Genomic DNA, 13,328 nt, shown 5'->3' with positions numbered 1-13,328 from the left:
GCTGCAGCAACTCTTTATGGAAGTAGGGGTCTTTTGTGTTCTCTTGAATTTTCTGACACTGTATTCTATGAGATCCCTTAGTTGTTGGGATTTTTTTTAGCCCTTTTGTTTTCTTAAGGATAAAGCTGTTTTTAAGAATATTGGCCTGTCAGAAATGAAAAGCTGTAACCTGTTAGTTAATAAAGCCCACCCAGTCTAGAGAAATGAATTCTGCTTATATACTGCTATTATTTTAGTACAGTATTGTGAAAGTTACTGGTGGCCCCCCTTAACAGCTTACAGGCAGCCAGTAGGGGGAAGCAGAAGCCTCACGTACACAGCAACCTGAACTTTTGAATTATCTTTCATCCTCTGCCTTGAAGCAGAAGGAACTAGCTCCAAGCCGGTTTACACTGACCAGATAACGGTTTCACGGGGTCTGGCAACCACCAATGAAGTGTTAACATGGCATGGTCTTTGTCTGAAAGTGTATAAAAAGTTCGTGAAATTTGTGTGCAGCAGAGTTCTTTGTACCTGCGTACAGGGCTCTCCTTTCTTCTGCAGAATAAAGCAATCTTTTCCTTATCCCTGTCAGGCTGCTATTGGCTCTCAGCTAGACGGACCCGATATTTCGGTAACAGTATGGTACATACACATTTTCTTTTTAAGGATGGGCAATAAAATTGTTCCCCTTATAATGCTTTCTACATGTGGCAATTATTGCCTGTTGTACTAAACAGAAGACTTTTATTATAAAAAGGATTTGTGCACTGCACAGGGTTAGATGATCAGATTTCCAGCCTCCTCACAGTGGACTGTGTTGTGTAGGGCAGTTAAAAATTTTCTGTTGAAACTGATTGTAAACAGAAAACTAGGTTTCTGACCAAGTGACATTTTTATTAAAAAAGCATGTGTGTTCTGTAGAAAATTTAGATTTTTTCTTTTGTCAAAACACTGAACTATTTCAATTTTTGGATACCTTTTTCAGTATTGGAATTTCTGCCAAAAATTCGAACATTTCTGTGGAAAGTTTAGGTGAAAAGAATTTTGGAGGGCATCTGTCAAAATCTTGTGAAGGGACACAGTGAGAACACATTTTTTTGACCAGCTCCAGTACCTGTTATATTTTAGACATTCCTGACTCCATTTGTTTTCTTGCGGCTCTAGACCATGACTGAGAAACCAGACATCTGAGGTATATTCCTGGCTTTGTCACAGACTTCCTGTGTGACCTTAGACCTAATTTTTTTTAAGTATCTACTAATTTTGGGTGCATCCATTTTTGGGGGGCAGGGGTTCAACTTGAGACTGTTATGTCCTGACTGAGAGATTATGAGCACCCACAACTTCACTTCAGTCAGAACTGTGGGTGCTCAACATCTCTGAAAGTCAGAGAAAAACTAGCTGATGATATTGAAAGCTTATGCCTTAAACTCTTTGACTCTATTCTTCCATTTGTAAAATGGAAATAACATAAGAACATAAGAATGGCCGTACGGGGTCAGACCAAGGGTCCATCTAGCCCAGTATCTGTCTACCGACAGTGGCAAATGCCAGGTGCCCCAGAGGGAGTGAACCTAACAGGCAATGATCAAGTGATCTCTCTCCTGCCATCCATTTCCATCCTCTGCCGAACAGAGGCTAGGGACACCATTCTTTACCCATCCTGGCTAATAGCCTTTTATGGACTTAGCCACCATGAATTTATCCAGTTCCCTTTTAAACATTGTTATAGTCCTAGTCTTCACAACCTCCTCAGGTAAGGAGTTCCACAAGTTCACTGTGCGCTGCGTGAAGAAGAACTTCCTTTTATTTGTTTTAAACCTGCTTCCTATTAATTTCATTTGGTGACTCCTAGTTCTTGTATTATGGGAATAAGTAAATAACTTTTCCTTATCCACTTTCTCAACATCACTCATGATTTTATATACCTCTATCATATCCCCGCTTAGTCTCCTCTTTTCCAAGCTGAAGAGCCCTAGCCTCTTTAGTCTTTCCTCATATGGGACCCTCTCCAACCCCCTAATCATTTTAGTTGCCCTTTTCTGAACCTTTTCTAGTGCTAGAATATCTTTTTTGAGGTGAGGAGACCACATCTGTACACAGTATTCGAGATGTGGGCGTACCATGGATTTATATAAGAGCAATAATATATTTTCAGTCTTATTCTCTATCCCCTTTTTAATGATTCCTAACATCCTGTTTGCTTTTTTGACCGCCTCTGCACACTGCGTGGACATCTTCAGAGAACTATCCACGATGACTCCAAGATCTTTTTCCTTACTCATTGTAGCTAAATTAGCCCCCATCATATTGTATGTATAGTTGGGGTTATTTTTTCCAATGTGCATTACTTTACATTTATCCACATTAAATTTCAGTTGCCATTTTGTTGCCCAATCACTTAGTTTTGTGAGATCTTTTTGAAGTTCTTCAGTCTGCTTTGGTCTTAACTATCTTGAGCAGTTTAGTATCATCTGCAAACTTTGCCACCTCACTGTTTACCCCTTTCTCCAGATCATTTATGAATAAATTGAATAGGATTGGTCCTAGGACTGACCCTTGGGGAACACCACTAGTTACCCCTCTCCATTCTGAGAATTTACCATTTATTCCTACCCTTTGTTCCCTGTCTTTTAACCAGTTCTCAGTCCATGAAAGGACCTTCCCTTTTATCCCATGACAGCTTAATTTACGTAAGAGCCTTTGGTGAGGGACTTTGTCAAAGGCTTTCTGGAAATCTAAGTACTCTATGTCCACTGGATCCCCCTTGTCCACATGTTTGTTGACCCCTTCAAAGAACTCTAATAGATTAGTAAGACACGATTTCCCTTTACAGAAACCATGTTGACTATTGCTCAACAGTTTGTGTTTTTCTATGTGTCTGACAATTTTATTTTTATCTATTGTTTCGACTAATTTGCCCGGTACCGATGTTAGACCTACCGGTCTGTAATTGCCAGGATCACCTCTAGAGCCCTTTTTAAATACTGGTGTTACATTAGCTAACTTCCAGTCATTGGGTACCGAAGCCGATTTAAAGGACAGGTTACAAACCTTAGTTAATAGTTCCGCAGCTTCACATTTGAGTTCTTTCAGAACTCTTGGCTGAATGCCATCTGGTCCTGGTGACTTGTTAATGTTGAGTTTATCAATTAATTCCAAAACCTCCTCTAGTGACACTTAAATCTGTGACAGTTCCTCAGATTTGTCACCTACAAAAGCCAGCTCAGGTTTGGGAATCTCCCTAACATCCTCAGCCGTGAAGACTGAAGCAAAGAATCCATTTAGTTTCTCCACAATGACTTTATCATCTTTAAGCGCTCCTTTTGTATTTCGATCGTCAAGGGGCCCCAGTGGTTGTTTAGCAGGCTTCCTGCTTCTGATGTACTTAAAAACATTTTGTTATTACCTTTGGAGTTTTTGGCTAGCCGTTCTTCAAACTCCTCTTTGGCTTTTCTTATTACACTCTTGCACTTAAGTTGGCAGTGTTTGTGCTCCTTTCTATTTGCCTCACTAGGATTTGACTTCCACTTTTTAAAGGAAGTCTTTTTATCTCTCACTGCTTCTTTTACATGGTTGTTAAGCCACGGTGGCTCTTTTTTAGTTCTTTTACTGTGATAATACAGGACTTCCTTACCTGACAGGCTTGTTGTGATGTTTAGTTCATTAAAGTATGCAAAGAGCTTTGAGCTCCTCACACTGACGATGCTATGAAAGGGATAATACTGTGCACTATTTCACATGTTATTCTAGTATTAACTTTCCAGTAATATAGCTTACAGGTTTGCTATGTGGGAGAGCATTAAATGGCACTACTTAGGGGTTTGTTGGGCTGGTCTTTTAAATTCAATGGCTGTTATAAGACTGAATTTTATTTGACAGCCAAATCTAAAACATTTCCAAATACGCACAAGTTCCTTTGTTTTTTTGCTCCAAAGTCCTCGGCCTTTGAAGATACTTGATTGATTTATTGTTTTTCAAGGAAATATCAGATGATCTTTTCTGCTCTTCTTGTGTGCTCTCCTGTGAGTGTGATTTCAGTATCTCTATTTTCTGTTTCTTTCTAGGAGGTGAAATAGGACATAGCCTTTGTGACGACAACTGTGACCCTCATTGTCTCAGATGGAGAGGCTGGTACAGTGGATAGTTGTTGTTTTAATAAAGCTCTCCCTCCACCGTTATCTCTTCACACCACTCTCCCAGTCTGTGATCTGAACATCACAGTCCTCCCCATCACCAACCAACGTCCCACCGTTCATCTGGGTATGTTTACTAACCGTTTCACATTTCAGTGTATTCAATTTGAACTGCCGGACTATAATTTTTTCCAGATTATAATTCAGAAGATAGATTTCTCGCCCGAGTCTGGTTTGGAGTTACTGTGATGACACCAGAATACACACCCAAAGCTTGGAAGTGCCGTGCTGTACTCCAGGTTGTATAGTTTTTCATGACACAGGATGGAGAGCTGTGCTGTCATAAACCTCATTGCACAGGACCCAATAGACGTGGAATGCTTCTGTTCAGAGATCAGTCATGCTACCAAAACCATTTGACTAATCGGTAAACTGAGCTATCTGCTGCTTTGCAGACAATGTAGTATTTGCTTTTTGGTTTGCCTCCACGCATTGCTCAAAAATTTGGATCCTTCACAATTAGGATTTGAATATAGACAGCATCTAATCCAATTTATCCCATTCACGTTGCCAGTGCAAATAACACCGACAGTTTAGAGAAAATACTTAATTTGGCTAAGTCTTTCTAGTTTACTTCTCAAAATATTAAACATTCTAAAGGCAATAAAAAACCCTATACACAACAGGCATTAGGTGTCTATAACAATCTGCTTTTTCAAGTTAATTACAATAGGCCAGATACTGCCATCTTTAGGCAAAACTTTTGCTCAAGGCAATGGGAGTTTGCCTGAGTAAGGTCTGCAGGATCAGGCCCAATTTTATTATTTGCCCTACTGTTTAACAGTAGCATTTCAACATGATTAAAAAATAGCATTTCAGCTCCTAAGTGAAATACAGAACACCGAGGATTAAATTGTGGACAATATTGTAGCTTGTGGCCTCCACTGCTCAGATGATGTGAAAGGGCTGGATTCTGGCTGTAGCTGGGCAGTGGAGAATTCCTATTTGTGGAGAGGAACATGCTGCTGGCGTAAAGCTGCTGAAGCTGGCTCCTGTACCAATCACTACCCCAGTGAGGTAGGAGTGTGGTGCTCTGTCATGTTATCTGAGTAATTTAGAGCCACCTCAAGGCTGCTCTATCAGATGCCAGGGCCAGGTGCACAGAAGTAGGACTCCAACCCACTATTCTGAGCAGAGTTTGGATTTAGGGCAGAATTATGCCCTGTGTCTTTAAGCCACTGTGCAGTAGTCGAGAATGTAGAGGTGGTAACTTGCAGTCACTGTCCCAGGAGCAGGCACTAGACCTGCCGCAGGCTCTGGAGAAGAGCATATAGTGGCAACTGCTTCTAAAACTTTTTAGTAGCTTGCAGCATGTGCTTGCCCTGTCTGTCCATGCTCCCAGTGGATTTCTAGCATGGCTGTCAGCATTACGGTATCAGGGTCCTTCTACACAGAGGGAACTCAGTGATAGGTACTGTGCATATCCTCTGCATGGTCACACAAAATGGGAGAAGACTAACTCTTCCCCTCACCTTGTACATCTGAACAGGCTAAGTACAGTCTAGTCTTAAATGACTGCTCCATTTGGAAAACACGCGTGAAGAGAATAGAGTAGGACAGGTTAGAAGTCAGAAAGCCTGAATGAGAATAGATGGAGAGATGAATTCAAAAATCCATGTCTGGATTTGAAACTCTGCAAGGCTTTTGAGAGCCTGTGCTCTTTGAGTCAGGTCCATCTGTAGAATAGAGTTCATCAGAAATTACCCATGTCAATTCTGACTCCTGTATAATCCCATTCCCACTGACAGAAAGCACATATAAAAAGATCCCTCCGCAGTGGATTCTTTAAAACCATCAGATAAGAGCAGGTAATTAACTACTACGCTTTCATAGCCTAGATCTCTGGTAATGATTACTGACAATCTCCAGTTATAACAAGGGTGATATACGTTTAGTGCTGCAATGTTATGCTATGCAATGGTGGTTATTCTGCTCACTTTCCAGGGAAATCATTCTCCTGTCTCACTTTTTTTTTTCTTTTTCAAATGAGTGCTTAAAGACATTCCTTTCAAAGATGTGTGCTGGCAAGTCACAATACCTCTGAGGATGGAAGGTCCGTAGCTCCAGTAGGAGGAAGAAACTTGAAAAAATGGAGTTGGTGCGGAAGAGTGAACAAGGTCACTGGTGACAGTGCTCCGCTCCATCTGTGCAGGCACACTTTTAGCAGCAGTATTTCAGCAACATGACATTTTGGAACTCCCTTTAATTCGTCACATTATTTTAATTCCTTTTTTGGTTTTTTAAATTATTATTCATTTCTTTGGTTGCATTTGGTAATGAAACCCAGGCACCTTTTTGCTTAGTAATTCAACTTGGCTGACCCATTTAATGGAGAAATTAAATGCTATTCTCATTGTTAACCCGGGAATCCGTTAATGCAGGAATCATGCTCCTCTCATGGGAGAAAGGAGCATCGTCTAGTGAGTAGAGCTGGAGAAGTCAGTGGTGCTCAGCACTTCTGAAAATCAGGCGCTAGGTGCCTTTAACTGAAATAAGGAAGAAATTAAAATTAGTGGACATGTCTGAAAATGTTGACCTTAAAATCTCTGTGGCTCTGTTTCTCTTTTTGTAAAATAGGTATACAAATTACTTAATTACAGAGGTTTAAGAGCTCAGTCCAGCAAAGCATGTAAGCACGTGCTTAACTTTAAATGTGTGAGCAGATCCCAAAGGGACTACTCACGTGCTTATAGTTAAATGTGCTTAAATGCACTTCTGGAGCAGGGTCTAATTTATTTCTGTTTATAGAAGGCTTTGAGAACTTTGGATGAAGGACATGATAAAAGTGTCAATTAGAGTTGGTTAGAATTTTTTCATCAGTGTTTTTTTGTTTTGTTTTTGTTTTTGTTTTGAATGGGGGGCAGGGGATCAAGCCACAATGTTACCATTTTTTTTCCAGGTCTAGTACAAACTAGATAATGATACTAAATATAAAACTAACCTCACTGCAACAACAAGGTTGAGATAGCGAGCAAACAAAGATCAGGAAATTCAGAAAGTTTAAGATTTCTATTGCAACATTAACTTGTACCATTGAATTGCATATTATAGTACACAGGTAATTGAAATTACTCCTTCTGGAAAAATCCTACAAAATTTAAGCAGCAAAGAGTCCTGTGGCACCTTATAGACTAACAGACGTATTGGAGCATGAGCTTTCGTGCGCGAATACCCACTTCGTCGGATGCATATTTTACAGATCCAGACTAACACCTCTGATACTTTACAAAATTTAAGATTATCATTTTTTAAAATTAAATTCTATGGATTTCTTTTTTTAAAAGAGATTAATTTTTATAGAGTCCTATTGATTTTCCTGTGTGTCACCACCCTACCTGAGATCAAAATTTGGACCACTGAACTTTTCTTCATATGACTGTTTTTTTTCTTTTTTTCTTTTTTTTCCATTTCCCTGTTTCTAGCTTTGGCTTATTTTGAGTTATGCAAGCACAAATTTAAGTGGGGAAATTATTTTTCATGTTTGTGGAGCTCAAAAATACCTGAAATGATACTAATCAAACTTTCTAAAAGGAGTTTTTACCTTTTGGACCACCATCAAATATGAGAAAAGTTCAGCCATGAAAAAGATTGTCTAAGCTTCTGTCTCCTGATTCTCCATTGCATTCCTTCAGTTGTCTGCCAATGTAACTCTGCTGAAATCAATGGAGTTTTATTCTGATGCAAACATTTGAGAATCAGGCCCATGGTATTTATGAGTTGTTGGCTTTCAGTTCTTGAGAAGAGGCAGGGAGGTCTCTATGATGATGGCATGTTGAAAAGGATGTCAGTTAAATCTGTGAATAACCACTGCTGGATGCCAGCACAATGGGGAAGATTTGCTTTGATGTTTGTTTCTTTACACTGGTGTTTCTCCCAACCTCCCCTACATATACAGATGCGCATCACCCTTTACCATCCCCTTTGAAAATTCTTGTTGAGTCCTTCTTCAACTATTCTACAGGGCACAAGTCCTTAGGGCCTGAGAAGTGCTGAGTACCGTCAGTTCTCTGTGGCTTCATTGGGACTTCTGGTTACTCATTCAGTTTCAAAAACACTAGTTTGCATCCATTGCCATGTTCCCTTTTCCCTTTCTGCAACCTCCCACTTGCTTTCAGCTCCATCCTGCCCCCTCGCTAACTTCCAAAATCCCATCTCTGGCTGTGTCATCATGTGCAGCTCCGCTTCTGTGCTGGGCTTCAGCTCAGTTCAAATTTTTTGTGCTCTGTTGCTTCCCTGGGGTGCTGGGGGTGCACTGTGGTCCTACTCTGATTGTGGACCTGTATGTGGTGATATGATCTGAGATGAGAAATCAGCACTCCTGTAGGATCTTCCAAAAGGGCAGGGTCTTAGCAGTGGGGAATTAGAGGCACACTGGATACTACAGTGATAGGCGTGCTACGAATGCCTAGATAGATTGGCTGGAGGAGAGTGGTTCAGAGGGACCAAGTGGGGAGTCAATTCAGACCTCAGTCCCATAATAATATCGACACTAACTGGCACACTGAACTGTGCACATTGCTACAAGTTTGTGGTTTCAAACTTTGCCAGCACTGTCAGAAGACCATTGAACCTCTGGCATCAACTAGAAATGGGCAAAGATACAAGCCAGTGCAGTAGTGCTGATTAATGCATCCTGAGGGGATTTAGTGAGGCACTTGGCACTACACACCTAAGAAGTGCATTAGCTGGCATGAAGACTCCACTTGGCGTGTCCAGTCATAAATATAAGCCATGTTTCTTTAAAAAGTCAGGTCTTGCCCATATATTGTAGAATCATAAAAATGTAAGGCTGGAAGGGACCTTGAGAATCATCAAGTCCAGCCCCCTGTGCTGAGACAGGACCAAGAAAACTAGACCATCTCTGACAGATGTTTGTCTAACCTGTTCTTTAACAACTTCCAGTGATGGGGATTCCACAACCTCCCTGGGAGCCTAGTCCAGAGCTTAACTACCTTTATAGTTAGAAAAGTTTTCCTAATATCAAACCTAAATCTCCCTTGCTGCAGATTAAGCCCATTACTGCTTGAATGTTCTACCTTCAGTGGACATGGAGAACAATTGATCACTGTCCTCTTTATAACAGCCTTAAACATATTTGAAGACTGTTATCAGGTCTCCCTTCAATTTTCTTTTCTCAAGACTAAACTTGCTCAGGTTTTTAAATCCTTCCTCAGAGGTCAGGTTTTCTAAACCTTTTACCATTTTTGTTCTCCTCTGTACTCAATCCAATTTGTCTACCTCTTTCCTAAAGTGTGGCGCCCAGAATAGGAAACAATGCTCCATCTGAGGTCTCACCAATGCTGAGTACAGCAGGACAATTACCTCTTTGTCTTACATACAACACTCTGATTAATGCACCTCAGAATGGTATTAGCCTTTTTTTTACAACTGCATCACATTGTTGACTCATACTCAATTTGTGATCCACTATAATCCCCAGATCCTCTTCAGCAGTACTACCACCTAGCCAGTAATTCCCCATTTTGTAGTTGTACATTTGATTTTTCCTTTCTACGTTTAGTATTTTGCATTTGTTTGAATTGAATTTTATCTTGTTGATTTCAGAACAATTCTCTAAATTGTCAAGGTCTTTTTGAATTCTGATCCTGTCTACTAAAGTGCTTGCAACCCTTCCCAGCTTGGTGTCAGCTGCAAATTGTATGAACACACTCTCCACTCCAATATCCAAGTCATTAATGATAATATTGAATAGTACTGGACCCAGGACTGACCCTGGCAGGACCCCTTCTCACTTTGACAACTAATAATTGATAACTACTTTTTAAGTATACGGTCTTTCAACCAGTTGTGCCACCCACTTTATAGTAATTTCACCTAGATTACATTTCTCTAGTTTGTTTATGAAACTGTCATGTGGGACTGTGTCAAAAGCCTTCCCAAAATCAAGATCTATCACATCTACTGCTTCCCCTCCTCCACTAGGCCAGTAATCCTGTCAAAGAAGGAAATTTAGTTGGTTTGGCATGATGTTTTTCTTGACAAATCCAGATTGGCAATTACTTTTATCCCTATTCTGCAGGTGCTTACAAATTGATTGTTTAATCATTTGTTCCAGTAACTTTCCAGATATCGAAGGTAGGCTGACTGGCCTATTATAATTCCCTGAGTCCTCTTTCCCCCCCATTTTAATTATAAGAACTATGTTTGCCCTTCTCCAGTCCTCTGGGACCTCACCCATCCTCCATGAGTTCTTGAGGATAATTGCTGAGCTCCAAGACTGCTTCAGCTAATTCCTTAAGTACCCTAGGATGAATTTCATCAGGCTCTGCCAACTTGAATATATCTTAATTATCTTATTTAACATGTTCTTTCCCTATTTTGCCTTTAATTTTTCCCCTCCTTGTTGTTAATATTGTTTGTGTTGAGTATCTGATTGCTATTAAGCTTTTTAGTGAAGACTGAAGAAAAGTAGGCATTAAACACCTCAGCTTTCCGGATGTCATCAGTCATTAGCTCTCCTTCCTACTAAATAGAGGACCTACACTTTCCTTTGTCTTTCTCTTGCTCCTAATGTATTTAAAGAACCTCTTCTTATTGCCATTTATGTTCCTTGCTAGGTGTAACTCATTTTGTGTCTTAGCCTTTCTGATTTTGTCCCTATGTGCTTGTGCTATTCATTTGTATATATTTTAAAGAATTTATTTTCAGAAATCATGTGTGGTTTTTGAAAATACATTTTTTTCAAATATGTATGTTTATTTAAATAAATCCTTATAGTACATAGCAAAGAAAAAGTATAGTTTTAAAAACAAACACAATAATAGACCTAAATAGAGCTAGTAGACCTGATCTAAAATGACTCTTTAGTTAATGTATTAAGCTTCCTGGCTACCATTTCCCTTACTTTGTTTTTTCGAGAAGGCTTGCTACAGCCCTCGCCCAATGGGGGAGCTGCCTCCCTTCCTACAAGTAGGCCAGGAATAGGTGGAGCCTGAATTCCAGCTCCCTAATGCACCAGCCGTCGCATTTGAGAGGGGTAAGTAACCTGCTATTGGTATAGAGCCGGTACCAGACTGTTTCCCCTTGGAGCAAGGGAGGATCCAGGTAGGGATTTGAGCCTTTGAAACTCCTAATTCTCTCCCTGTTCTGCTCCTGGGGCAGAGCCCTTTGCTAACAAACTCTCACTCTAACCCAATAGTAATAAATATCACCACCCCCTTACAAACAGCTACTCCTCTGGTTGACAGTCCCTGTATTAATTGACTGCCCATGCAGTTGTTGGTACTTGGAAATCTTTTGGTTTGATCAATTAACCAGATATCAATAACTGATGCAACTAAAGCCTGGTCTACACTAGGCGTTTAAATCGGTTTTAGGAGCGTAAAACCGATTTAACGCCCAACCCGTCCACACCAAGAGGCCCTTAATATCGATATAAAGGGCTCTTTAAACCGGTTTCTGTACTCCTCCCTAACGAGAGGAGTAGCGCCAATATCGGTATTAACATATCGGATTAGGGTTAGTGTGGCCGCTGATCGACGGTATTGGCCTCCGGGAGCTATCCCACAGTGCACCACTGACCGCTCTGGACTGCAATCTGAACTCGGATGCAGTGGTCAGGTAGACAGGAAAAGCCCCGCGAACTTTTGAATATTTCCTGTTTGCCTAGCGTGGAGCTCCGATCAGCACGGGTGGCGATGCAGTCCGAAATCAAAATAAAAAAAGAGCTCCAGCATGGACCATGCGGACGTGATCGCTGTAAGGGCAGGCAAATCCGTTCTATCAGCGCTCCGTTATAGAAGATGAAATTCAGAATCATTTTTAAAAATTCTCCAGACAGAACCCGGAAGTTCCAAGGGGCGGGGGAGGCTGTGGGAACTATGGGATAGCTAGGGAATAGCTACCCACAGTGCAACGCTCCAGAAACCGACGCTAGCCTCGGACCGCGGACGCACACCACCGAATTAATGTGCTTAGTGTGGCCGCGCGCACTCGATTTTATAAAATCTGTTTTACAAAACCGGTTTATGCAAATTCGGAATAGTCCCGTAGTGTAGACGTACCCTAAGCGACGTGTTCCAAATAGTTAGAATAATGCTGACCTGTCTTTTCTTGGAACGCATGTTCGTAGTGGATGAGGGGTCTTCAGCATATATCAGTTTGGAATATCTGAATGCCTCAGATAAGGACACAGTCCCTGAGGAACTAACCTTCTTCTTGGAGACAAACCCTCTGTATGGTTACCTAGAAGACACTCTTCCCTCACCTTGCTATGAAAAAAGCAATGCTGGAATCAATATAAGTGAGTTACAGATTTTTTTGTGATGTGTTCCTAATAATAAAGGGGCTTATTGGAGTTTAATGTGGTAAAAGATGATTGGGTAATGCTTCACAACTGCTTATATAATGATGAGTATTGATAGGAGAGAGAGAGAGAACATCTTGAGGAAATACAGTGCAGCAAGTGGCTTCTAGTTAGCTAATCATTATCTATTTAAACAGCATCAGATCATAGAAACCTATTGTTATCTTGTCCATCGTTCAGCACGCAGTTCTTCATAGTGTATTCATGAGTGCTTTGTCTAGTATTATTTTCAATGATTCAAGCAAAAGGATTTCCACTACTCCCTTGGGAAACTAATCCACAGGCTACTAGACCTTACTGGTGATTATTTGGTTTTATCAATAATATTTAGAGATGGGTCTGAGCTACAAAGTTTGAGTTTAAACTTCCACTAGTTTATTTTTAATCTAACCTACTTTCTACAGAGGTTCATTCAGTCTTCAGAGTCTCTGGGCTGGTTATATCAATTATGTTCTGTCCAAGCATGAATGCTCAGAACCCACTGCCAATCATTTCATGATCTCTGTTTGTGATGGTCTTCATAAGTCCACAGTGATGCCTTTCTACGTTGTCATCAATCCAGTTAATGACAAAATCCTGGACCTGCAATTTGGGAACATAACGGTAACTTTGATCTTACTCTCTAAAGGTTTAAAAAAAAACCCCTCTGATCTCCTCAGATGTGCATTGGGGAATCTCTGCTAATTGTGATGGTGCACCCCATAAGGCTTTATGGAAATATGCTTATGAATGTACATATGTCATAACTGGAATGTTTTATGCTACATATGCCACGTAACATATCTCTGTAAAGGTTATGATCTACTGCAGTGGTCCCCAACCTT

At 40.5% G+C, this 13,328-nt stretch overlaps 1 pseudogene; it reads left to right on the top strand.

The window, feature by feature from the left end:
- LOC123375778 overlaps positions 1–13,328 on the top strand; it is a 92,989-nt pseudogene that overhangs the window by 20,892 nt on the left and 58,769 nt on the right.

The sequence above is a fragment of the Mauremys mutica genome, chromosome 8 (assembly GCF_020497125.1).
Source record: "Mauremys mutica isolate MM-2020 ecotype Southern chromosome 8, ASM2049712v1, whole genome shotgun sequence".
In the NCBI taxonomy this organism is placed as follows: Eukaryota; Metazoa; Chordata; order Testudines; family Geoemydidae; genus Mauremys; species Mauremys mutica.
This window is presented reverse-complemented; position numbering and strand designations above follow the sequence as displayed.